Here is a 24622-nt window from a genome sequence, read left to right as displayed (position 1 = left end):
TATTTTCCTGAAATTAATCTTTTTAAATGGCTTACTTGAAATGAAACACGAATATGTGTATAGATTTTAGACGTCATCACCCCAATCCTGTCGGTACTAAAATCAATGGTCAGGATATAGAAATCCTTGAGTCATACAAATACTTGGGCATTATAATTGATAATAAGCTGAGCTTTGATTGTAACACCAATGTGTTGTGTAAAAAATAACAGCAGAGCCTTTTCTGTATGAGGAAGCTGGTTAAATGACTCTGTTTTACAGATCTTTCATTGAGTTGATTTTTACTTTTTCTTTTATCCGTTGGGTACCCCCCCCCCCCCCCCCCCATAGAGTTTCAGACCATGCCTTCAGGTTCTCACTTCAAATACCCACCAAAAACCAAAACCATCAGATACAAACACTCCTTCATACCCTCAGCTATTTCACTGCTAAACACCAATAGAAATAGGTAATATCGGTCTAACCACCCAACTATGTTTGGTAAATATTATGTACTCTGTTTTTACATGTACTCTATGCTTTTTACTTTTATTATATGTTGTATTTCATTGCCTTGGTGTTTTTGATCTTGTGTTATTTCTGTTTCTACTGCTGCACAACCTATTGCCCCTCTGGAGACAAATAAAGTTCTACTTGACTAATGGATTTTCCTTCATATTTTCTTGCTTCTTAACCATGCAACAGAAACAGCCCGAGGCTGGTTGGATAGATGGACAAGGCGTCATGCTGATATCTTAATGAACCCGCTCGTTTCAGCTCTTATGTTCTGACGCTCCCGATGTTTGGACTGACATCTATTACAGGGCGCCAACAGGTTCCTGCAGGAACTCCGCGCTTTGTTCTTTAAGCGTTACTTTTTAATGCGCAGAAGGAGGGACAGCGCTGTCATTCACACCTGTCAGTAACACACTCTCTCTCTTCCATTTCCTTTACCTCACTCACACACACACTCACACCAGCAAACGTTTGTGATTGTTAGGTGTTGGGACTGGTTTGATCCACCCTGATTGGTGTTGTTGACAGGAGCAATACTCCTGCTGAGTCTTGTCTTCACGTATCAATGCTCTGCTCTGCATGCACACACACAAACACACTCATACACACGCAAAGTCCTGCTGTCTTCATCTCAGATGTTTAAGGCAGTTCTATATTGGCAATTTACACAACTTACACTCTTGTCTACAGCACACACACTCATGCAGACACACTCACACTGAGCCTGTTGAGTGTAAATATTTGTGTGTAGCAGCAGGTTTGTCATACCTTCTGACTCTCTGCAGAGCAGGCTCGACCCCATTAATAATGGACAGTGGGATGAAGCTTGGACAGGAGAGAGAGCGAGCTGTAGAGGGGATTATGGAAGGAACGGCAGGATTGAACATACCAGCTCTGACACTCAGGTTACATGGATTTTGACTCTATACGGATGACAATCTGCGATCACGTGGGTGTACATGCCGACATTTGAGAGGAAAATCCTTCGCTCCTGAACACTGATGCAGAGGCACAGAAAGAGAGCTCTTACTTGACTGTTCGCTAAGGCCCGCCCCCCTTGGTTACTGTTGCTATACCTGTCAAGCTTTCCTAACACTGCACATGTACAGTGATGATGATAATGCTGGCAAATTTACCACTTGAAATCCTTAGTAATGTTTTAAACAATGGGCCTTTGATTCCAGACAGAAGTAGACAAAAATGGAGATTTGATTTCCAAAATGACAACTGTCGGAAGCTGAATTTATCATGAATTTATGATGGAGACATACAGTACTCTGCATAAGTTCTAGACACTAAAAGTAAAGTGAAGATGCTTTCAAAAATAATCTCTGGAACATTTTTTATTATCAGTTAACTTCATACAAAGTGCAGTAAACAGAACAATCTTAAATGAAATCAAGATTTGGTGTGAGCATGCTTTGCCTTTAAATCAGCACCAGTTCTCCTTGGTATACATATGGACACAGTTTTTCAAGGTACTTGGCAGGTAGATTGTTAGAAGCATTTTGGAGAACTTGCCACAGTTATGTGGATTCAGACTGTTTCAGCTGCTTCTGTCTCTTCATGTGACCCCAGACTGACTCCATGATAATGATTTCAGGGCTCTGTGGGGGCCATAACATCTGTTGCAGGACTCCTTGTTCTTCTTGTTGGTGAAGATAGCTCTTTAGACTTGTATGGTTGTATGGCGTCATTGTCGTGTTGCAGAATAAGTTTGGGACCAATCAGACGCTTCTCTGATGTTATTACATAATGGATAAGAATCTAAACATCTTGTGCCTAAAACGTTTGCACAGTACTGTGTATAATATCATGCTAAATGACTGAAGCTAAAGCTGTATGTCTCAGGCAAAAGTTCAGTATCCTCACCAGATAATGATCCATGTAGACGACATGGAATGTACTTATTGCAGGGTAACTAGTCAGATCTCATATTATAGTACCGTGTGATGAGGTAAAAATGGGAGATCACACTGATATTTTCATTCTAACATATCTGGACAAAACATACTTGGAAAAGCAACACTGAGGTTATATTTATGCTTTATTGTTTGTATGTTTAAACACATTTGGAGGTTGAGGACTAAACCAGGTGTTTGGCAAACATAATTCTATCTTGTGTGTTGAATTTGGATGATACTGCTGGTGTGTAAATGTTCTCAAATCCAATAAAGAGCAGGACAGAGCTGCTAACATTTTGCCACATTCCTGTACTGTAGCATCTGGGGCTGGCTTGCAACCACACAATATAAAGTAGTAAACACTAGCTAATTATCATGCTCCTTGACCTTAACGGACAGCAGGTTACTACTGTGAATGTAAGCTAGTTAGCTGAAAATGCAAATGATTGCAGTTTACACGAAAGTAGATTAACACACAGTTTAATCCATCCCTTACCTTTTGGTCTTGTGTGTTTGTTTTTTCTTTGTATACACAGGATAATCCTTACCATAGCCTCATAAACACAGCTTCAACTGTCAACAGTTGTTTTTCCATTTGTTCAGATGATAGCGTGCAGTGTGAGCACTGGTTTACAAAAGGCATATAACCAGTGCCTGGCTGTCCACTTGGGTTCTCATTTCCTCTGGGGTTTTTCTACATCTTTCTGCCATCCAGCTCTCCATCTGCAGTCCAATCTCTACATATATACTGCTCTGTGTGTGCTGCCCCATATTCTATTACAATGCTGATAAGTCACTGCACAGATTCTATACGCTTGATAAGTAGCGGGTTTGTGTGTGTGTGTGTATGTGTGTGTGTGTGTGTGTGTGCAGGGTTGTTAATTTATGTGTTGCATGCATGATTTGGTGACATCGTATTATCAAACACCTCATGTTATCTGCTCCGAGAGCCTCTATGTACATTTGACTGATCTGGCCAGCGGGTGGAAAGACGTTGGTTTGAATTTCTAATTTACTTGTCTCAGTCAGATGAGCCACTATGTTTGAAATGGAAATGAGATCATTTATTATAGAAACAGGACCTCATTCATTCAGAGTGTCTTTCAATGCATTTGAAGCCTGGGTACATTTCTTTTGTTTCATCACTAAATCTTTGCTTATTATAAACAACATGTAAAAGTGGTTTGGTCTTGCTCCCTTTATATTACCTTAGGATAGAAGACAACAATGGGTGCTCTAAAGCTATTGAATGTGATGTTACAAAGTTAAAGGATAAGGCTGGCAATCTATATCTATATCTTATTGTCAACAAATCCCAAGTGCAGAGCCAAACCAACAATGAACTGATCACACTTACAAGTATTGTGTGTGTGTATCCAAAGCCTGATATATCATATTCCTCAGTGCCACAGACCTCCGTTGTTGTCCAAAAAAATACGTCAATGAGCCACACAGCTGCGTTGGGTGACATGTTAATTTGCTTCAGAAGAAAGTGATTACGGTTTTATATTGATAACACATGTGCTTTCCCTGCAATGACAAGTCAAAATATCTTCTGGGAAAGAGCCGGAGTCCATTAGTACATTAACTCAGCCAACTCCCAGCACAGTTCCGGCCAACTTCAACCTGAGCAGAGCACTAATCAGCCAGAATAATTGAAAACACCTGTGTGGATGTGCAAGACCTTTAATTGTTTTAAGATTTGATTGCTCCTTATCCTGGGAAGGCCTGAAACTACACCGCCACTTCATTGAGCAGGGCCACCTGGTTGTTGTGATTCTGCCAGCCTTCAAATCTGGGAAGATTATTTGTCTGTGAGGGTTGATGCTGTGGTGTCCTCATTGACAGCCTTAGAATAACATGAAGGCCATTTCTTTTGAATTATATTTCATCCACGTAAACTAGCCTATTTAAGCTAATAAAAATTCTCTTCACCCTACACTTGAAAATGAAATTAGCACCCTTGAAAATCCTTTGCTTCAGTCATTAGAAATGACATTACTCTCCCTTTGGTTTTGGGAGGAATTCCACTTCAGCTGTTTCTCTACTAACTGCTCGATCCTCCCATTCTGCTCAGGAGTGGTATTACGTATTGGAACAGTCTTTTTTTTATTTATTGCCTGTAGATGCCATTGTTCATTTTTCAGAAAGATGACTGCACATGTTCATCTTTGGCTCTTTAAAAGACCCGTGATTATAGACAGATTTCAGGAGCATATTAATGAAAACTGGATACGTGTTTCAACCATTTTGGAAAAATTTGGATTCACAAACAGTAGTTGAGATTTTGACATACTTTTACCTCTTAATAAATGTGATTATCTGTAATATGATTTAAGGGGAGTAAGACTGCAACCAAACAAACTCTGCTATGTTATGAGCCAGGCCCTTCAGGATGCATATGCATGCACACTCACAGAGAGAAAGATTAAGCTTGGTGTCCTTAGCTGCCTCTGGCACATATGGGTCTATTTAGCTTTAACAGAATTATCTAATTATGTTTCTTCACTAGATCCAAAATGTATCTTATCTGACAGAGAAAAATGGACCTGAATCGTTTACTTGCCTCACTTTTCATACTTACAGATACAATCCTTCAGAGGGAATTGTGAAAAGAGAGAAATAGGCTCACTATCATCTTTTTAATGGGTTTAGAATTAATTACAGCAATACACTCAACATGTTTAGTGGATGATGAAATAGACTTTCATAGATCAGCATGTTTTTTAATACTTAAAGATTAATACTGTAGGGAAAATGTTATGTACTGTGAATGGAAATCAACTGTTGAATGAATCCTTCCAAAAGTGCCACATTTGTAAGCAGCATGTAAATCAGTTATTTCTATTCAAAAGAGGTGATGAAAACAATACATACTTTCCTTCCTTCACTACTTTTAAGTTGCTGATGCAGCTATACAGAAGTATTTGATATTAGAAGATAACTAAATCTCTGGGTGTCCATCATTAATCAGATTACTCATGTCTCAGAGGAAAACTTGCAATCAAAATCAGGCTCTCTGTAAGAAATGCTTTTCTTAAATGGGCACATATTTGCTATTAAGTTACTATTACTAAAAGTCACTGATACATAATCTGTCTGGTTTAAGTTGCAACACAGAGCAGTTTTGTTTAACTGTTGCAATAAGAATGTGCTAAAGCAGGAAACACAATTTGGGCAGATAACTGTCAGTCCCCTGTCCCGTCAGTCAGTCTAAAGGTCACCACAGATTTCTTGCAGTATTCCTGTAGGATTTGAGGATTCAGTCAAGCTTCTGAGCTGCTTTGTTCATATCAGATATATATTGAGAGGTTTGTGGAGTTTATAGATATGATCTAAGAGTGAAGACCTCAGACAGCCAGTAAGAGTGAAGTGAGGCAGCAAGACAAGAATGATTGTTTGACAACTCCTGTCCGTCAGATGTGTGCGGTTAGGGAAGACTAGGTCTCTTTGGATACACATTTAACTCATGTCTTTTTGTTTGTGTATCCAGTGCTTTGAGACAAAACTATCAAGAGGAAATGCCATGTTTGCATGCAATGGTTTTGACCTCTCAACATAAACTTTAAATAATACCATGGAAATTACATTTAGATACATATTAAAGTGATTCTTAAATATGTTGACAAGCTTTCAGATGTGGAATATTAAATTTTTTAATAATAAACTTTTCATAAAAAAGTTACAAAATACTTTCCAATGAACAGAATGTAAAAACTACAGAGCCCCTAAAGTCCCAAAAGGTGGTATTTTTTTAATCTTGTGTGCACAATATATTATCTTATGCATACAAGATGATTATCATGTGGGAACAGGTTAATATCTGTACAGTAAAGGCATGATAGGCCTCTGCTTTGAAGACCACGGGGGCAAGTTGCAGTTATAGCTTTTAATAGTTTGTTGATTTCTCAAGTATGTTAGAAACATGGCAGCATTTATTGCTTTATTTGAATAGTCAATTTGCTATATTTTAAAGTCCCAAAAGGTGGTATTTTTTAATCTTGTGCACACAAGTTAATATCATGTGGGAAAAAGATAGTATCTTGTGCGCACAAGATAAAAAAATACCACCTTTTGGGACTTAAGGGGCTCCGTAAAAAACAAAGAACAAAAGTAAAAACAAGTAATAACAAGAAACTGATTTGTGAAAATGGAGTGATTAAACACAGGGACAATGAAATACTGTTAAAAATTGCTAAAAACATAAAATGATAAGAACAGTTAGATAAAACTAGACAAAACAGGAAATGACTGACATTATTTTCACTAATGGTTCCCGAATATTAACATGCTCACAAAATCATCCATTGAAGATTTTTAATCCCGTAAAGAGAAGCCCAGTTATCTGATCTCATTCACTGCTGTCATGGTAACGTTGCCGAAGGTACTCACACCCACCTCTGCCAATACAATTATATTCCAAGGCTAAGTTTGTTTTCACTTTGTCATTTCACAATGGACATGAGATTTTTTTTCATTTCTGTCACATCTGTCACACAGCCATGGTTACTGAGGCAGAGAATGATGTGGAGCTCTGAAGCTCTGATTGTCCAACTGCTTTTCCTTGAGTGCAGAATCGTGATCTGTTTTGTGTAGAGCACTGCTTTTTTCCAGCCACAGGGCTTCACAAAGAGCATTTGGTTTTCAGTTAGTGTAGATAATGTCCTTATTATGTCAAAACTGTGTCCTAATAAAGCATAGTCCATTTTAGGCTGTTTACTGTACATTACATGCCAGTTGGTTTTGAGATTGTTTACTGGAAGATGCAGGTTGCATTGTCTATTTTATGACTGATGTGGGCTGATCTTCAAATAGATTTCCTTCTTGTTAGCTTTCAAATCACATCTTACCACCTCAATTTCTGGAACTCAAAGAAATTGCACAGAGTTGAAATGGCAACATCAAATCAAAGTGACTCAAAATAACTTCTAAATTACAGTTTCCCCAGATTTCCCAAATGTATGTCAGGAATTTATATAAAACAGCGTGAATGAAATCTTGTGGTACAGACTTTGCAGAATTTGTTTGTTGTTGCTGTAATTACGTAATCACACTTTTCCAAATGTTTACTCAGTGTTCTTCAGTTTCTGACTGATGGTCAGAAGAATCGGATGGTTGTGTGTCTGCCCCCGAGCCACCCATCTAGCGCGTGTTTTCATGTGCCGTGGTGACTATGTGGGCACCATGATTGTCTTTATACATTCCTTGAAACACGCATGCATGCATGTATGCGGGTGAACACATGCAGAGATGACACACTGAGACTGAACAGTTATAGGAACATGACTGAAAAGATTTCAAACTTTTCTTCCTTAAATGCAGCAGCTTGTTGTTTTTACGTCAGCATTTGTGCATTATCAAGTACATAAAAACAGCTCCCGATCATTCATGTGTTAAGCTGGTTACTGTGGTGTATCAGGCTGCCCAACACCAATTTGTGTCCCTCATGTTTGCGGCTGTCACAGGTGTGACGATGTGTGTCGGGAGGTGTTTAGCAGATGCGCCCTCAGCAAATGCCTGACAGACAGGTGGGAGGGTTAGTTTAGATATGATACACACTAACACACTCACTTGTGACATTTCTCCCCACAGGGATAGGGCTGTGGGAGACACCATGGATCAGCCCTGGTTCACCTGTCCTTTTGTCCTTTTGCATATCCATCTGGTGATCAGAGGTGGAAGAAGTACTCAGATTATTTACTTAAGTAAAAGTACCAATACAGCAAAGTAAAAATACTCCATTACAAGTAAAAGTCCTGCATGAAAAATCCAACTTAAGTAAAAGTACACAAGTATTAGCAACAAAATGTACTTAAAGTATTGCAGTAAAAGTAGTAGTTTGGTCCCTCTGACCGCTATATTATTATATATGACATCATTAGATTATTAATACTGAAGCATCAGTGTTAGAGCAGCATGTTACTGTTGTAGCTGCTGGAGGTGGAGCTAGTTTGAACTACTTGACATGAGATGATTAATGGGAGAGGAAAGAAGAAAAAACAATACACAAATCTGTTTTCAGTTTTTGGACTTTTTTCCTAATCTTTGATTTTTGGTGAAATTTTGGATCATTTGAACATTTATTGAAATGAAAGCATGTGAGAAGTTTAGAGGGAAAAATCACTATTTGGTGGAGCTGTTAACAACTCATAGACATCTGAAATGTGACCCGGACTACACACTGCTTTTTGTAAGACGTCAAAAGCCAAAAAGTTTGGAAACCACTGGTTTCATCTTCAACAATGTGTTGTACTTTAAAAGCTTGTTATATTATCCATTATATCAAATCTTCATCTGGAAAGTAACTAAAGCTGTCAAATAAATGTAGTGGATTAGAAAGTACAATATTTCCCTCTGAAATGTAGTGGAGAGGAAGTATAAAGTAGCATCAAATGGAAAAACTCATGTAAAGTACAAATATTTAAAAATTGTACTTTAGTACAGTACTTGAGTGCATGTACTTTCCACCACTGCTGGTGATTGTGTATATATGTCAACTACTGGTGTTATGTAATGCATTACTAAGTCACAGTAGTGAAAGTAACGCTCTGTTACTTTGTCATTCTGGGGTTTGGTTTGGCACAGGAGCTGGAGACGTGGGAAGGCAGCGAAATATGGTAACTCCAAAGTTGTCTTGTTTACTTGTGATGTCTTCTTAAGCCTAGAATGTGTCTTGGCTTTCTAAAGTTAGCTGCTGGTCAGCCTTCATTCAGGAATCAGCTTGTTTTCAGAGTTGCAGAGACCGTGCAGTTTCACAATGAGGACAGGACTTCTGGAGTCAATAAATACCTCCAGACTGTAGGCTGGCTGCTTGGTAAACCAAAATGTCTGGTTTCCTATTTTTGTGTGTATTTAATACAGAAGATATGATGTGTAAATGTGGAGGCTTTAAAGTTGTTGGAAGGCACTTTTGACGGAACTGGGGTAAGGAATGAAAGTAACTTGTGTAACAAATAATTTTTTGTGATGTGTAATTATTCAGTTAATGTTATTATTTTTTCCATAAGTAATTAGTAATGGATCACATTTTTCAAGTAACTTGCTTAACACTGTCCACAACTATAGCTCAGATGCTGCTGAATAGCCACATTTTTGGGAAACATTCTTATTTGCTGTCTTGCCATATATTCAATGATTGATACTACTCCCATGTCTGTACAATATATTTATGTCTGTAAATATGAAGCTGGGGGGATACAGCTTGCCTGCCTCTGTCCGATGGTGACAAAATACACCTTGCAGCACCTGTAAAGATCGCTAATCTATGGGGTGTCATGTGCAGGATAATTTCTTGACCAGGTGAAGTGATTCCCTGGAGTCTTGTCATCACACTGTGGTTGCCAAGAAACCAGTGAAAACTGCTCCAAGCCAGGACATAGTTCAAGACATAGCCCCACATACAACAGATGAGACATAATATGTTAATTAGAGGTGCTGGTAGGCAGATTTTGTCACCTTTGGACAGAGCCAAGATAACTGTTTCTTTGTTCGTTGTTTATGCTAAGCTAAGCTAACTGGCTGCTGGCTGTAGCTTTAACTAATTGGACAAAGGGGGCACCACTTTGAGTATTTGTATGCATGCATCTGCAGTTCAGTAAATCTACAGTAAGTTACATGATGTAATATATTTTCTACTTATTAACTCATTTTATTGTGTAAATTGTGTGTGTTTGTGCTGGCAGGGGAGCATGGTGTCATTTGTTTCCATAGGAGAGGGGTTGTGTGTGGGAGCAATGTGAGGCTGAAGGAGGATATATGGCAAGCAGGATATCTGTGGTATAAGTGAAGCATTTTTATGGAGGAGTCCAGGGAGCGCATGGCTGAGGATTTAGGGTCTGGCTCTTGGCATTCTCCACGGGACACTGAGAATGGTATGTACTGGCCAAGCCTTCTTCCCACGTGCTCTCCCTCTCTCTATCTCCCTTTCTCTCCTTCGTTCACACGCAACTTTTACAACGCTCATCTGGACACCGTTGAATACACTGGACACTTGCCCTCAGATGCAGCGTTGCCATGATTTCATCGGATTAGACAGAAATACCACCTTATTCTGAATTTAGTGATCAGCTCAAAGCTACTCACACCATCTGCCAGTGGCTCAGCAGTAAGCAAACTGCTTTCCAACCCAGATGTCTCCTAGGTGGAAGTGATGGTGGTTGGAGAATGATATTTTCATTAGTGCTAGGAGCCAAACTATCTCCACTATTTTAATATGAGAACCATGAAGAAGAAAGCTGACACTGCCATGTTTTCTACATGCAGTGAAGAATGAAAAACACTTTATCTCAGGCTTAGATGGGGCTGTAGTATTAATGGGACATCATCAATGGACACATTCAAGACAAAGGGAAAGTGTGTCCAAACTTTTGACTGGTACTGTATGTATTTGTATACATGTAGAAAAACAATATTTTATGTAATGTGTAATATGTCTGTCAGATCCTGATCTGCTATATCTGCGTGTTTCCCATTGCGCCGTCTTCCCACATGAGCCAAATTAGACAGGAAACAAGATGGCGAGACAATTCTCCCTTGAGAAGGAAAAAGACACAATAAGTAAGGGAACAGGGAAGGAGAAGACTCTGTGAAAGCTTTGGCTGATGACAGTTTTCTTCTGAGTGGTCAGAGAGTTATAGAAGAGTGGCGAAAGGACAAGGATAAACTCCGATGAAGGGAGAAAAGACAGAGAGATAGATGAAAAGAGCAAAAGGTGGCTCTTGCTCTGTTTGTGAAGCGTAACATCTGCTGAGGGAGCAGATTCTGGATCACCTCCATCACCCACCTCGGTTAATCATAACACTGTCTCACACGCTTGCATGCATGCACACACAAACAAACACACCCGCACACACACCATTGTGATTGTCACTAGCCAAGTACACCTGATGGTTCGCCAACAATGAACTGTCCATGAAGAGGACAGCAACCAGAAAAGAGTTCTGCATGAGGGAAAGGACATATTTCATATTTGTGCATATAAACTTGCTGTGTGCGGATCAATTTACCAGAATTACCAAAAGAAAAAAAAACACACATTTTGTCATTTACCTCTAGTGGTATTTAGCCATTCAGGTTTTTTTGTCCAGGCTTTAGACATTCATTTTTAAAATTTCTGCTGCCAATACAAAATTCCATTCACCCCAACAAAATGGAGGTGAATAGAATTTAGCTTTTGGTGCGCTAAGCTCTGACAAATTTACCACAAAATACTTGCAGCGGTATGTCTTTTCAGAAACAGTCTCTGTCTTACAGTAAGCAGATAATCCACACTGTCATTCAGTCACATTTATGGCAGTAAATTGACCACTTACAGCATAGAGCTCTTAAAGAATCCAAGCAGCCACGAGGCTTCAGCTGAGAGAGCTAAGCTAATCCCTCTCATAAACATAAATCAACAATACAAAAACATCACATAAGTGGGAGGTTGGGGTGGTGGAGGGGGGTGTGGCAGCAAACAGTGCTGGCATAAGAATAGTCAGCAGAGCAACAGTGATGAGTGTCTGGTTAAAATGTCCATGTCCATGAATATGATTGGACTTTACTGGCCACACAGCTTTGAATGATCCAATGATTGTGGAGCATATTGAGAACAGTTGATGCCAATGAGCCAATACTTCAGTGGGCTGCCTGAAAACTTTGCTTCATTAATTGGGACCAAATCTTTTGCAGAAACATATTCCATGAAAAGTGTTGGTGGATTCTTGGTGGATTAGGTTTATTATTTCCAAACTGCCAAATGTAATGTTCCAGTTCTTTGAGCAACACATATTAATCACCTCCACTTTGTTGGGGTGCAGGCAGAAATCTCAGAGACAGATATCTTGAAACCTGGGAGCATAAAACCAAAACAAAATCTCTAGCTAGCTAGATATAGCATCCCTGGCTGAATGATGATGTAAGTCTTTAACTGAGTGTTTTGAATTACTATTTATATTACTATTTATATTCCAATCAATCAAGAATCTTTTTAACTTAACTTAATGACAATATATTCTACTTAATGAACTAATTAGGGATTTAAATTAAATCCCTCACATTTGATTGGATCGCTTGAAGGTGGGCATTGTGGAGCAGTAGACAAGTGTCGGCCACACACCTCCTTCACAAGCATTATTGAGAGGAAGAGAACAAGGAAGAAATTAATAAATTAGACATCATCTGAGCTCCTTTGGAAATGTAAACAAAGTTCAGGGTTACCCAGTCGTTCCAAATCACATTTGATTGTATACATGTATGTAAACATTTCCAAGTTTGAGTCATCAAAAATATTTGAATGTCTTACAGGAAGAGAAAAGAGAGAGACTTAAATGAATGAATCTTTTAGCATTTATTTGGCAAATCACATGGGAACACAGGATTAGAACATGAAAAATGTATTTTAGTATTTTGATATGTCCTTATGAAAACCTCTATTAAATGAGTAAACATGAAAAACAACAATTTCCCAACAATTACCACACTAAAGGCCATTTAAGGTATAAGGACTTTTTATGTAATTTTTATGAACCAACCCTCTGAAATTTGAATTATTTCCTCACAACATGTAGTTTGAAATGGGCAGAAAGAAAGCAAGACAGACAGAAATAAAGAGGAAAAAAGTTATGCGGAGGAATGATATCGGAGCTTAAGAGCAGTTGGCTGTTAGTCTCCATGTGGGACACAGCAACTCACCAAGCCAGAAACAATATAATTACAGCACTGTTTAGCTCCATTACAGCCACCGCACTCCTGTCTCTGTTACCACCTACATACTCCTCATACTCTGCCTAATTGCCCACTCCTCATCACACAGAGACGGCTTATTGATTTAAACAACATAATTAGGAGGTGCTGGTGGTGGGTAATGCAATTATTCAATAACATTATGCCACAAATACAAATGCACAGTGCAGCAGACAGCATGACCTTAATGATAATGGAGATCAGTCTGTTTTCCTGATAGACATCATTATTGGTCGTTTGATCGTTTGAGATCAGTGCCCTTGATGTTTGATAAGGAGTTTTTCTCAGATTTTCAAATGATCATCTGTCACACACTTCTCTCTCTACTTCCCTCTGCTTCTCTTCTGCTCATTTTCCCCCAGGACAAGCATGTATGTTGTGCACTTAAGTGGAAATGTGTAGGAGGAGAGAGGCCTGGTCTTACTTCAGACACATGGATGCAGACTGAGAAAGAAAATGAAAGAGCAAGACACACACTGTCTTTGAGGACGAAAACCGTGAATGAAAGAGACAGATAATAGAACATAGGGTAGCAATGATTCAAACAAAAGGATAAAGAGCAGTATTGTTATCAGTAATGTTGTTTTGTTCATCAGTTAATAGAGGAGAGCAGGTTGTGGCCTCTTCTGTCGATAATTTGTGTTATGAGCAAAGAGTGTAAAATACAGTCAATGATTATCTTTTTCACATCTACCTTGTTCATCCCCAAAGAGAGAAGGGGACATGTGTTTGCGTGAGTGTGTAAGAAAGAACGAGATGAATGAACAATGCAAGTTATAGCTTAATTTATGGCTGTTTAAGCAAATATCCCTTGAGACACCAAACACAAATACAGAGAGAGAGAGAGAGAGAGAGAGAGAGAGAGAGAGAGGGGTATGTGTGAGCGCTGGTCATGCGTTTAGATTTACATGCGGCCTCAGATGAGCAGCACATCATTCAAGAATATTCCAAAGGAAAAGCCATGACTCACACAGGCTGATTGTGCTTATACAAATCAGTGAGCATGGTTATGCAGATATTTGCTTGCTTTCCACCTCTTGCTTTGTCTTGCTCCTAATAAAATACACAAATACAGCTCATATGATTATCGGACATGGACGCTGAGCTTTTTCCATTGAATTTTCATGCAAAATAGGTCAAGCACAGCTACGTACAATAAGGATGCATCGACTCTGTGACAGCAGAAGTTCAAAGAAAGGTTTCACTGAGTGAATTTACATAAAATTACAATAAATTTAATAAAGGCATTACTTGTAATGATGATCATGTTAGGGTGTCATCAAGGCATGTGAAAGTTATTCATTATTCAGGCCAGAGACTGAAAAGAACCAGAACTGAAGATACATATTGTAGCATCACTGTTGTGTGAAAAACTAACACCAGTTTAGAGGATCTTTATGTTTTTACTTCTACCACTGGATTATTTGGCTCTGGATTTATTATAAAAACCTGTAGCAACCCCAATGGAAAAACTCAAAACTGCTCTGTCATCAAGCAAGGTAGATGACATTTTGGAGATACAAAGATTACATCCAATGTGATACATTTCACCCAAAAGCAGCGATTACTGCAAAACATTTGGATAAGGATTTGAATACTAGCCTTAAAACTGAGGTTAACTACCTGGATACAGAGATTTACACAAGCTGGAAAATGCATTAAGATATCGTCATTTCACAGCATGCTGCTGCTGCTGCTGCGTGTGTGTGTGTGTGTGTGTGTGTGTGTGTGTGTGTGTGTTTGTCTGTGTGTCTGTGTGTGTATGGTCTGTCATAGGCCACTTTTGGGGACAAAAGCCATGTCCCCAATTGGGAAAAAGCTGATTTTTGGGTTAGGGTTAGGCAAAGAGTGGTTATGGTTAGGGTTAGAATAAGTCTCCAGGAAATGAATGTAAGTCTATGTAATGTCCCCAAAAGTGACCATGATCTGATGTGTGTGTGTGTGATTGTGTGTGTAATGTAAAACTTATCTGTAAGGTCGATAAGACTATCAGTTTGAGACAATCCTGCAACTATGTGCTGTCCTGTGTTCAGTATTGTGGTTAAATAAAAACAGACACACAGGCGCCAGTAGCCCAATGGCACACATGTGCACATGAACACACACACACACACACACACACACACACATATGCACACGCACATGCACATGCATATGCACAAGCACACTATGCTCTTCATATGCCCAGTTACCCATGTAAGTCAAGTAAATCCCTATATGTGACTGTGCATTTCACTAGCAAGGACCACACCATCAACGAGATGCGTTTGGATGATTTATTGAGGAAAATAATTAATGTGCATAGTTCTTTCAGTTACTGACTGTGTTGTGGGGAAGCTTACGGGGAATCCGCCGCAGCACCTGGGCAACAGCGGACCCCTCAGGACCCTATGAAGGAGAGGAAGAATCATGAAGAAACAGGAAGAGAGAAACAGGGTGAGAGGGAGGGGCACAGAATATGAGATTGGAAGAAGCAGAGAGGGTTAGGTGGTATTTATAGGAATGCTGGTAGTGGCGTAATTGAGGTGTGGTCCTGCTCCTGAAACTTCGCTGAATAGCTTCAATTCAATATCAAGGACCACACCATCAACGAGATGCGTTTGGATGATTTATTGAGGAAAACAATTAATGTGCATAGTTCTTTCAGTTGCTGACTGCTTTGTGGGGAAGCTTACGGGGAATCCGCCGCAGCACCCGGGCAACAGCGGACCCCCAAAAACCTCCAGTTACTTAAGATAAGGTTGAGCCAATCTGAGATCTTTGAGATTTTGATGGGTGTAACGATGATATGTTTGGGAGGAAAGACGGCCCATGAATTGTATGAAGACAGTAAGAGGAAGGCGGCGAGGATTTTTAGCTCACTCTTGGTGTAAAAGTTCTATGAGGAGTGAAATTAAATGAGAATGGTTGGAGACCGGGCCCAGCTGTCCGTTAGGAGATTAGAGAAGAAGTTTATGCCACTCGGGTAAACATGGATGGTATGTGTTTTGAGGGCCATCACGGAAGGGCGTAGGTAATGAAACTGTCACGGTAACGAGATCGAACGATGGGTAGGTTATGCTGTATATGTTGTGAAGCAATGACGCTGGATAGATCTCATGAACAACTGGAGACATTTTAGAGAATTTCCTGCAACTGTGTGATTTCGGTTGGCCATTTGGAGGGGAATCATCATCTACCACGGAAACCCCCAAAAACGGAAAACAGAAAGGACAGCACCTTTATAGAGCTGGTGTTGTCTGGGTGTTTCTGCTGTGGTTGCTGGGAGTGGGCAGCAGGGGGCGCTGACAACCTGGTGCGGGACGCCCCGATTAAAGCTGGCTGCAGAGGTTGCTGGAAGTGGGCGGCAGGGGGTGCTGGCATCCCGGTGCCAGGTTCCCCTGATAAGGCAACGACAGACGTTACCAACGTGACGTGTGATTTTAGTAGCTTGCAACCTGATGCATGTAACAGCAGACGGTACTCAAATGGCATTAGATGAGTTGTATTAGTAACTTGCTGTTGTGGTTTGTAGTGTGGACCCAAATGCAGACACAGACTAGAGTGATGTTAATGGAAGTAAGGCTTTATTGCCAGGGAAATGGGTGGAAGTTGAGGTAGATGGAGTAGGGATGAAGCAGGCTGAGGCCGAGGACTGGAGGGCTGAGAGGAGTGAGGGAGAATGGCAAGGGCAGGCAGGAGGGAGTAGGAGAGTAGGAGAGTAGGAGAGTAGGAGGGCTGGAGGGCTGGAGGGCTGGAGGGCTGGGGGGCTGGGGGGCTGGGGGGCTGGAGGGCGAGTAATGGTCCAGGGGCACACTTGGGCAGAAACAATGATCTGGCAATGAGTGGATGAAGAGCCAGGGTAGATATACTGCAAGCTGATGAAATGATGAGAGGCAGGTGAGCAGACTGGGAGAGGTGATGAACTGATTGCAACCAGGAGTGTGGCGCTGGGAGCCAGGAGAGCCACGCCCAGGCCAACACACACACACAATATAAACAGAGAAAGACAGACAGGGGAGCACTGGAAACACAGGGAAGGTGGAAAAAAAACAGGGAAACACTAGGGAATCTTCAGGTACCATACACTTGCAACAACAGACATTAATGAGGTGACATTTGATTTAGTATTAGTAACTTGCAACCCGGTGTACATAACAATATATGTTACTTATATAATGTTAGAGTAGCTGTAGTATTTGGCAATCCGGTGCACGTAACAGCAGACGTTACTGAAGTGATGTTTGATTTAGTTGTATTATTAACTTGCAACCCAGTGCACGTAATGATAGATGTTACTGATATGACGTTAAAGTAGTTATAATAGTATTTGGCAACCCGGTGCTCGTAACAGCAGATGTTACTGAAGTGACGTTAGAATAGTTGTATTTGTAGCTTGCAACCTGATGCATGTAACAGCAGACGTTACTGAAATGGCATTAGATTAGTTGTATTGATAACTTGCAACGACAGATGTTACCAAAATGATGTTTGATTTAGTATTAGTGACTTGCAACCCGGTGCACATAACGATATATGTTACTGATATAATGTTAGAGTAGTTGTAGTATTTGGCAATCTGGTGCATGTAACAGCAGACGTTACCAAAGTGACGTTTGATTTAGTTGTATTATTATTAACTTGCAACCCAGTGCACGTAACGATAGATGTTACAGATATGATGTTATAGTAGTTATAGTAGTATTTGGCAACCCGTGCATGTAACAGCAGACCATACTGAAAGGACGTTAGATTATGTTGTAGTGGTAACTTGCGACCCGGTGCATGTAATGATGGATGTTACTGATATAATGTTAGAGTAGTTGTAGTATTTGGCGACCCGGTGCACGTAATAGCAGACGTTACTAAAGTGACGTTAGATTAATTGCATGGTAATTAACCACCTGATACACATAACGATGGACCTTACTGAAGTGACATAAATTAGCAACTGGCTAACTGGTGCCAGTAATTACGAATGTTATTAAGTGACATTATAGTTTGATTAGTAACTTGCAACCCAGTGCAAGTGACGACAGACGTTACTGAAACAACGTTTGAATAGTTATTATTATTGCAATCCAGTGTACATGGCGATAGAATTTACTGAAGTTACGATAGATCAGTTGTATTAGTAAAAGGCAAGCCAGTCTGGTAACTATGTTGGAACTTGAGGCTTCTAGAAAAGCATTGGCGATGTTTGCTGCACAGGGGGAAATACGACCTGGCCCCCAGCAGGGGGTGCTGACGATGCAGGCTGTGGCCATGGAGGCAGCGGCGGGTCTGTGAGGTCACGCTTACCGACTCTGACGGTGCTTGGTTCTGGCGATGAATCCGGAAGCGCGGGAGGATTGGTCATGGGATTGGTGATTGTTGTTGACACTGGTCCCCACCGAGGGGTGCTGACGATGCAGGCTGTGGCCGTGGAGGCAGCAGTGGGTCTGTGACGTCGCTCTTGCCGACTCTGGTGATGAATCCGGAAGTGCAGGAGGTTTGGTGATTGTTGTTGACGCTGAGTAGAGATGAAACAGTCTGACTTTATTGTCTTTGAAGGGAATGCCTACCCTTACAGGAATAGTTGGACGCAGGCAACAGTTCAGTCTCTGATGTCGGGCTCTGTTTGTGGATTTAAAAACAGCTTAATCGAGAGGAGGGCGCACCATGGTTTCACCGTGATGAGTAGTGACCCAGACTGTAGGCAGCTGATGAGAAGTTGAAGCCGTCTGCTCCTGTGGCTATGACTGTCACGTCCACGGTTTTCGGCTCTAAATTTTTAGATCGATGTAAAACCAAAGTTAACTTCATGTAAGACATGAGTGTGACATCAGTGTGTGAGTTGAATGAGAGATCAGAATCGAGCCATACACCAAGATGTTTAATATTATCAACTTTATGTAGAGGAGTACCATTATTACAGGTTATTACAAATCAGGAGTGGATTTGAGTTTCTGTCTGGTACAAAAGATCATAATATAATATATACTTTGTTTTATTGAGCAATAGTTTATTACATGAAAGCCAGGCTTGTAAGATGTTGAAATCAGACTGAAGAGAAGCTTGAATTTGTGGTAGATCAGGTTTGATGTATATATGACAGTGTCAGCATAAAGTTGAACACAACAGTTACTGAAAATCGATGGTAAATTGTTTACATAAATAGTGAAGAGAAGTGGTCCTAATGTTGAACCCTGGGGCACTCCTCTTTGTTGAATCAACAGATCAGATTTATTCCCATATAAGACATTGTTTACTGTTATGAAGGTATGAACCACAGACCTGCATTTTCAGAAAGTCTGATAGCATGGAGTTTATCTAAAAGTAGATAGCGATCCACAAAATCAATTGCTTTTGTTAAAAGATTGCCTCTGTGGGTTCACCATTATCTGCAGCAGAGAAAACATCATTGGTGAATTGAAGTAGGTCAGTAGTAGTGGAGTCGTTGAGCCTGAAGCCAGATTGAAATGATGATAAAATATTGTTGATACTGAGACAATGTGTTAGTTGATTATGAATGAATTTTTCGAAGACTTTAGCAATAGAGCAAATAATGAATATAGGTCTATGAGTGTTGAGATCAAGTACATGGCCTCCTTAATGGAGTGGAGTGATGCATGCACATATCCAGATAGCTGGTAACTCACATGTGGACAAAGAAAGGTTGAATAAATCAGTAAGTGGATACATAAGAATATGGGAAGCTAGTTTAATAAACCTGTTTTCTTTTCCATCACGTCCAGCACCACAGTTCATTTAATTCATTAATGGCATTCTGAACTTCAGTTCACCTCACTGCAGTTGTTTTTCCTCAAAGAAAAAGAACGGCAGTAAGGTGAAATATTACTAAAAATCCAGTCAGGTAAGAATCAGGTAAAACAGACAGAGGAGAAATGCTGATTAAATGCTTGAGCAATAGATAAAGAGTCATGTTGCATTGTATTGGAAACTCTTATTTGATTAATAGGATGTTTTTCTGATGTATTAATAATGGTTTTGATTTTGAATTTCTTTACTTACAGTAAAACATTCTTTATAGTCATTACATGTTGGATTGCAGATTTGTGTCTTGCTCATATTTCTCAGCTGCCTGTATACTTCCCAATCAGCATTGCACCTCTTGTCTGACGGACTGTTGTCCCTCTGCCCAAAGAGACTAATAAATTCGAAGGAGACCTTTCAACTTACTGGGTTGATTTCTATCTTATGAATGTGAGCTTGACAACATCTCAATATGGTTTGGCCGATTCAATCACATCCCAATCGCATTGTGTTCTGAGTGCATTTACGCTGCATTAACATGTTTTTCCTCATCCACCTAAAATATCCAGACACAGATCACATTTTAAAGCCAGGTGTAATTAGGATAGTTGAATGGAGTCCTGACTTTTTAATGGTTCTTTAGTTGAAATACATTGTGTTACCTTATCTTTTCATGGGATTTGCTGAGAATAAGAAAAATATAGAATATCACCACACTTATCCTTTGAAACATGATCTAACAGATTGAACAAAGCAAGACCTTTGGGTGCCAGAGGGACAGGACTGAAAGCACTTGTTGTTTGACCCATCGGATGCATTCTAGGGTACCTGATTCCATAGCTGCCATAATAAGGTAACATCCTCTGATTCATATTCATGTTTACATAATTCGCCAATAAATTCCTCAGCGGATTTCATCATAAATTTATTTTGTCGTGGAAGTTTACATGAAAATCTGCCTGCAGGAGTGTGTAAACTGTCTGTCTGTCCATCTGGTCTCTGTTGGTTTTGCTGCTCAGTCGATGAGAGCAGCATGTGGCCATAAACAGGAAGGTTATTATTACTGTAACAACACAAGATAAAAGGCCTGTCGCAGGAAGAAAACACAGCAGCATTTTCCCGAATTGTTGTTTGCTCTGTAGTCCTTTCAAAATGAAGGTGACCATCTGTGTGCTGTGATAACATGTCAGGCTATCAATGTTTGGCTTAGGTCTTTGTCAGGTACAGCAATGCAGCGTCATGGATACAAACACAAATACATACAGAAAACACACAAACACGGCTGGAGAGACTGGAACAGAATGGAATTTGAAACGTTTTAGCCAAAAATGTTTCCACGGTCAAGGTGTTTTTTGCAGAAACGTTTCAGATTTCGTTTTGTTCTCCAACTTCGTTGGTGAAGACTGGTCAACTGACACCCCAGGAAATGCACCTGCTGTGGAAATCAACACACATTCACACAAACACTTCAAGCCATTTTAAGGGGGTTTGTGTTATAGATCTCATTCACAGACTCTAAAAATGTAAGAGAGTAACCAAGGCGGGAGGCAGGGACCTAAAAATTTGCAGCTGTAAGCACAGACAAACATGCTGGTAGGAGTTGATTAATGTGAGGAAATCTCACCATCCTCTCCTCTGATCCACTTCCCACTACTGTCTTACCATGATTGATGCTTTTGTGTGGTGATTTTGAAATACATTCACAGATAAATGTGCAGTGCATTCATGTGTATTTATGCACAATACACAGTTTGTTTGCATTTTAGTCATTTTCAAGCAAATATGCCAAAAATTTTTGCTGATTTAATACTTTTCTTTGTAATGGAAAAGTAACACACACCAGGGGTTGTAGTGAGGTGTTGATCACTGGAAGTAGACTTGAGAGTAGGAAAGAAGTGTCTCACACTCTGGCTCCATATGCAAAACTGTACAATTAAATTTTACATTACAGTTCTTTGGTATAAGTATATTTAAAAATGTTAAAAATACATTTATTTTGAATAGATTTCTAATATATATACAGAAAAAGTTAACAACTTAATGTGAATATCCAATAAACAGAGGTACATTGCAGAAAACACTTCAAGTCATAATCTATATTTAATCTATATTTAATCCACGGGGTGACAGTATCCAATAGCGTTCCCTCCTGGAAAGTAAAGCATCCAACTAACCTCCTCCTGAGGGAGTGATACCTTCTCAATACCAATATATCTTAGAGAGGAAATGGAATGATTACATTCAACAAAATGTGTTACTACTGGATAATTCATGTTTTTGCATCTAATAGTGCTTCTATGTTCGGTAATATGAGTTTTCAAGTCTTTACAACATATGACTTATACCACAAGGGCAACTGATAAGATAAATTAGATTTAGTGTGACATGAAATAACTCCTTTTATAGGGATGTCTTTACCTGTATGAGGATGTTTAAAACTGTTGCAACAGTGAGTATGGTTACACTGACTACAACAACCACAGCGACGGTTGCACTTGGGGATCGAGGTGCTAGAGTAGCTTGGGCTGATACCGATTGAAGAGGAGGTAAATATGTGTGCACCAGATGTCTCTCAGGTTTTTACCTCTTTTACCTCTTTTATATACCATGAGAGGTCGTTCTTTGAATACACCACTGAGTTGAGAATCAGATTCAAGTATGTGCCAATGTTTCGTTATTATTTCCTTTATCTGTTCTGGACCCTTAGATGTTATAAACATACGGTCATTTGATTTCACTGTAGGTTTATTTTTAAGCGATCAGACCTAGATCTGTCTTTTATTTTAGTGGCAGCAACATTTATGACAGATTTCTTGTATCCTCTTTGTTGAATTTGTTTTTCATTTCACTCATATACCTGTCAAAATCATCAGTTTTCTAGCAAATTTGTTTTAATCTGCAAAACTGACTAAAAGGGAGACTATTTTTTAGCAGTGAGGGATGATCAGAGTCTGCCCTTAGTAAAGTATTTCTGGCAGTAGGTTTTCTGAACAGATCTATATACAAGTAATAATTCTCTCTCTGATCCATAAATTTAGAAAACTGATGCATTGATCCATAATAAATGACAGAAATTCAGAATATGAGTTGAAGTATGTAAAAAATGACTCTAGCTGGGTCTTGGACCCTTTGAACAAACAAAACACATCAGCCAAGTACCTCTTCCATAAGAATATATCTCCTTGAAGTCATGATGAGGGTAAATAAAACAAGCCTTTGTTGTTTGAAGGGAATTGGCTGTAAGGCTGTAAAGCTGTAAGGCTGAGCAGCGGTGCCATATCCAGCTCCTACAGTATAATACATCCGTAGAGAAACCTATGGAATAGAAGAGGAAACAGGATAAGATGAGGAGAAATGATGAGGGGAGTGAAAAAGGAGTGAAAAGCAGAAATGAGAGAGGAGAAAAATGTGTGATGAAGAGCCAGGAGGAGAGGAGTGGAGAATTGGTGGGAAGAAGACAGATGTGGAAGTCTGGATTTGAGAAGTGAGGAAGAGAGAAGAAAGGGAGGAGTGAAAGAGACAGTGAGGAAACAAATGAAGGAGAGAATAGAAAATGAAATGTGAAAACTTGTGGGGAAAACAGGTGAAGAGGAAGAGTGAGTAAAGGGGAGCAGAGGTGCCAGGAGCAGATGTAAGAGAATGCATTTAAAGTTTATGATTAGAAATCTTAATACTTTATTTTTGTTTTATATTTTCTTCTTTCAGTGGAGGACATTTCCAGGGATAAATGAGGGCAGTTGAAAGAGTGAGAGAAGTTAAGAAGAGGAGGAAAGGAGAACAGAGTGACCAGGAGTAGATCAAATAAAGTACATTAAGATAATAACATATGTTGTTTATCCTTCTATGCTATTTGCAAAATAAATCTAATATAATTTGTAAATGTTCTTCTGTTGGCCTAATATTCAATTCAGAGTATTGAAGACTACATTTACTTGGCATTGTTGGGGATCCTTGATTTGCTAATAGAGCAGCCCAGACTATTATGGCATGGATTCAAATGTAGCAGATTTGTCAGCTAAACATTCATCTGTAAACTCTACACCAGCATAGTATAACAAATCTTACACCAAATTCCTACCCTACCTATGTTATGTAACTTAAAAATAGTTAGCAATATTTGTATCAGACAATTTTTTGCCTCTTTTTAGTTGGCAGGAGTGAAAATTAGTCATCCTCAACATTTGTTGTGTTATGAAGTCAGACAACAATTAGATACAAAATAGGATGTAGACTCTACAGGATGATTTTTTTTTCCTGTGCAACTATAGTGGTTTTTCCTAATGATATATAGATTTTTAGGCATTCTATTATCTCAAATGGCTTCAAAAATAGTGTATATAGCTGCCATAAATGGGAAAAAAATGGTTTGGGCTAAGCACCGAATGTTTACAACATCTGTCTCTGCCCTGGTATTATGTTTACAACTCAGAACAGGGGGAATAATAACAAAACATTTGCATATACTTGAATCTCAACTCAGTGGTGTATTCAAAGAACAATTTCTCATGGTATATAAAAGAGGTAAAAACCTGAGAGACCACCTGGTACACTCATATTTACCTCCTCTTTAATCAGTACCAGCCAAAGCTACTTTTGCACCTCTATCCCCAAGGGCAACGGTCGCTGTGGTTGTTGTAGTCAGTGTAATTATACTTACTGTTGTAACAGTTTTAACATCTTCAAACGGGTAAAGAGATCTCTATAAAAGGAGTTTCATGTCACACTAAGTTGGTCATTTATCTTATAGCTTGCCCTTGTGGAAAGTC

The 24622-nt window shown here is 39.5% G+C and overlaps 1 protein-coding gene across 1 annotated transcript in view; it reads left to right on the top strand.

Moving 5' to 3' along the window:
* Window positions 1–24622, top strand: part of gcgrb (glucagon receptor b) — a 54905-nt gene that overhangs the window by 16650 nt on the left and 13633 nt on the right. The gene's annotated exons all lie outside the window — the stretch shown is intronic.

Source organism: Thunnus thynnus, chromosome 3 (assembly GCF_963924715.1).
Source record: "Thunnus thynnus chromosome 3, fThuThy2.1, whole genome shotgun sequence".
Lineage (NCBI taxonomy): Eukaryota > Metazoa > Chordata > Actinopteri > Scombriformes > Scombridae > Thunnus > Thunnus thynnus.
Note: the sequence above shows the minus strand (reverse complement) of the source record. Positions and strands in the feature narration are given on the sequence as shown.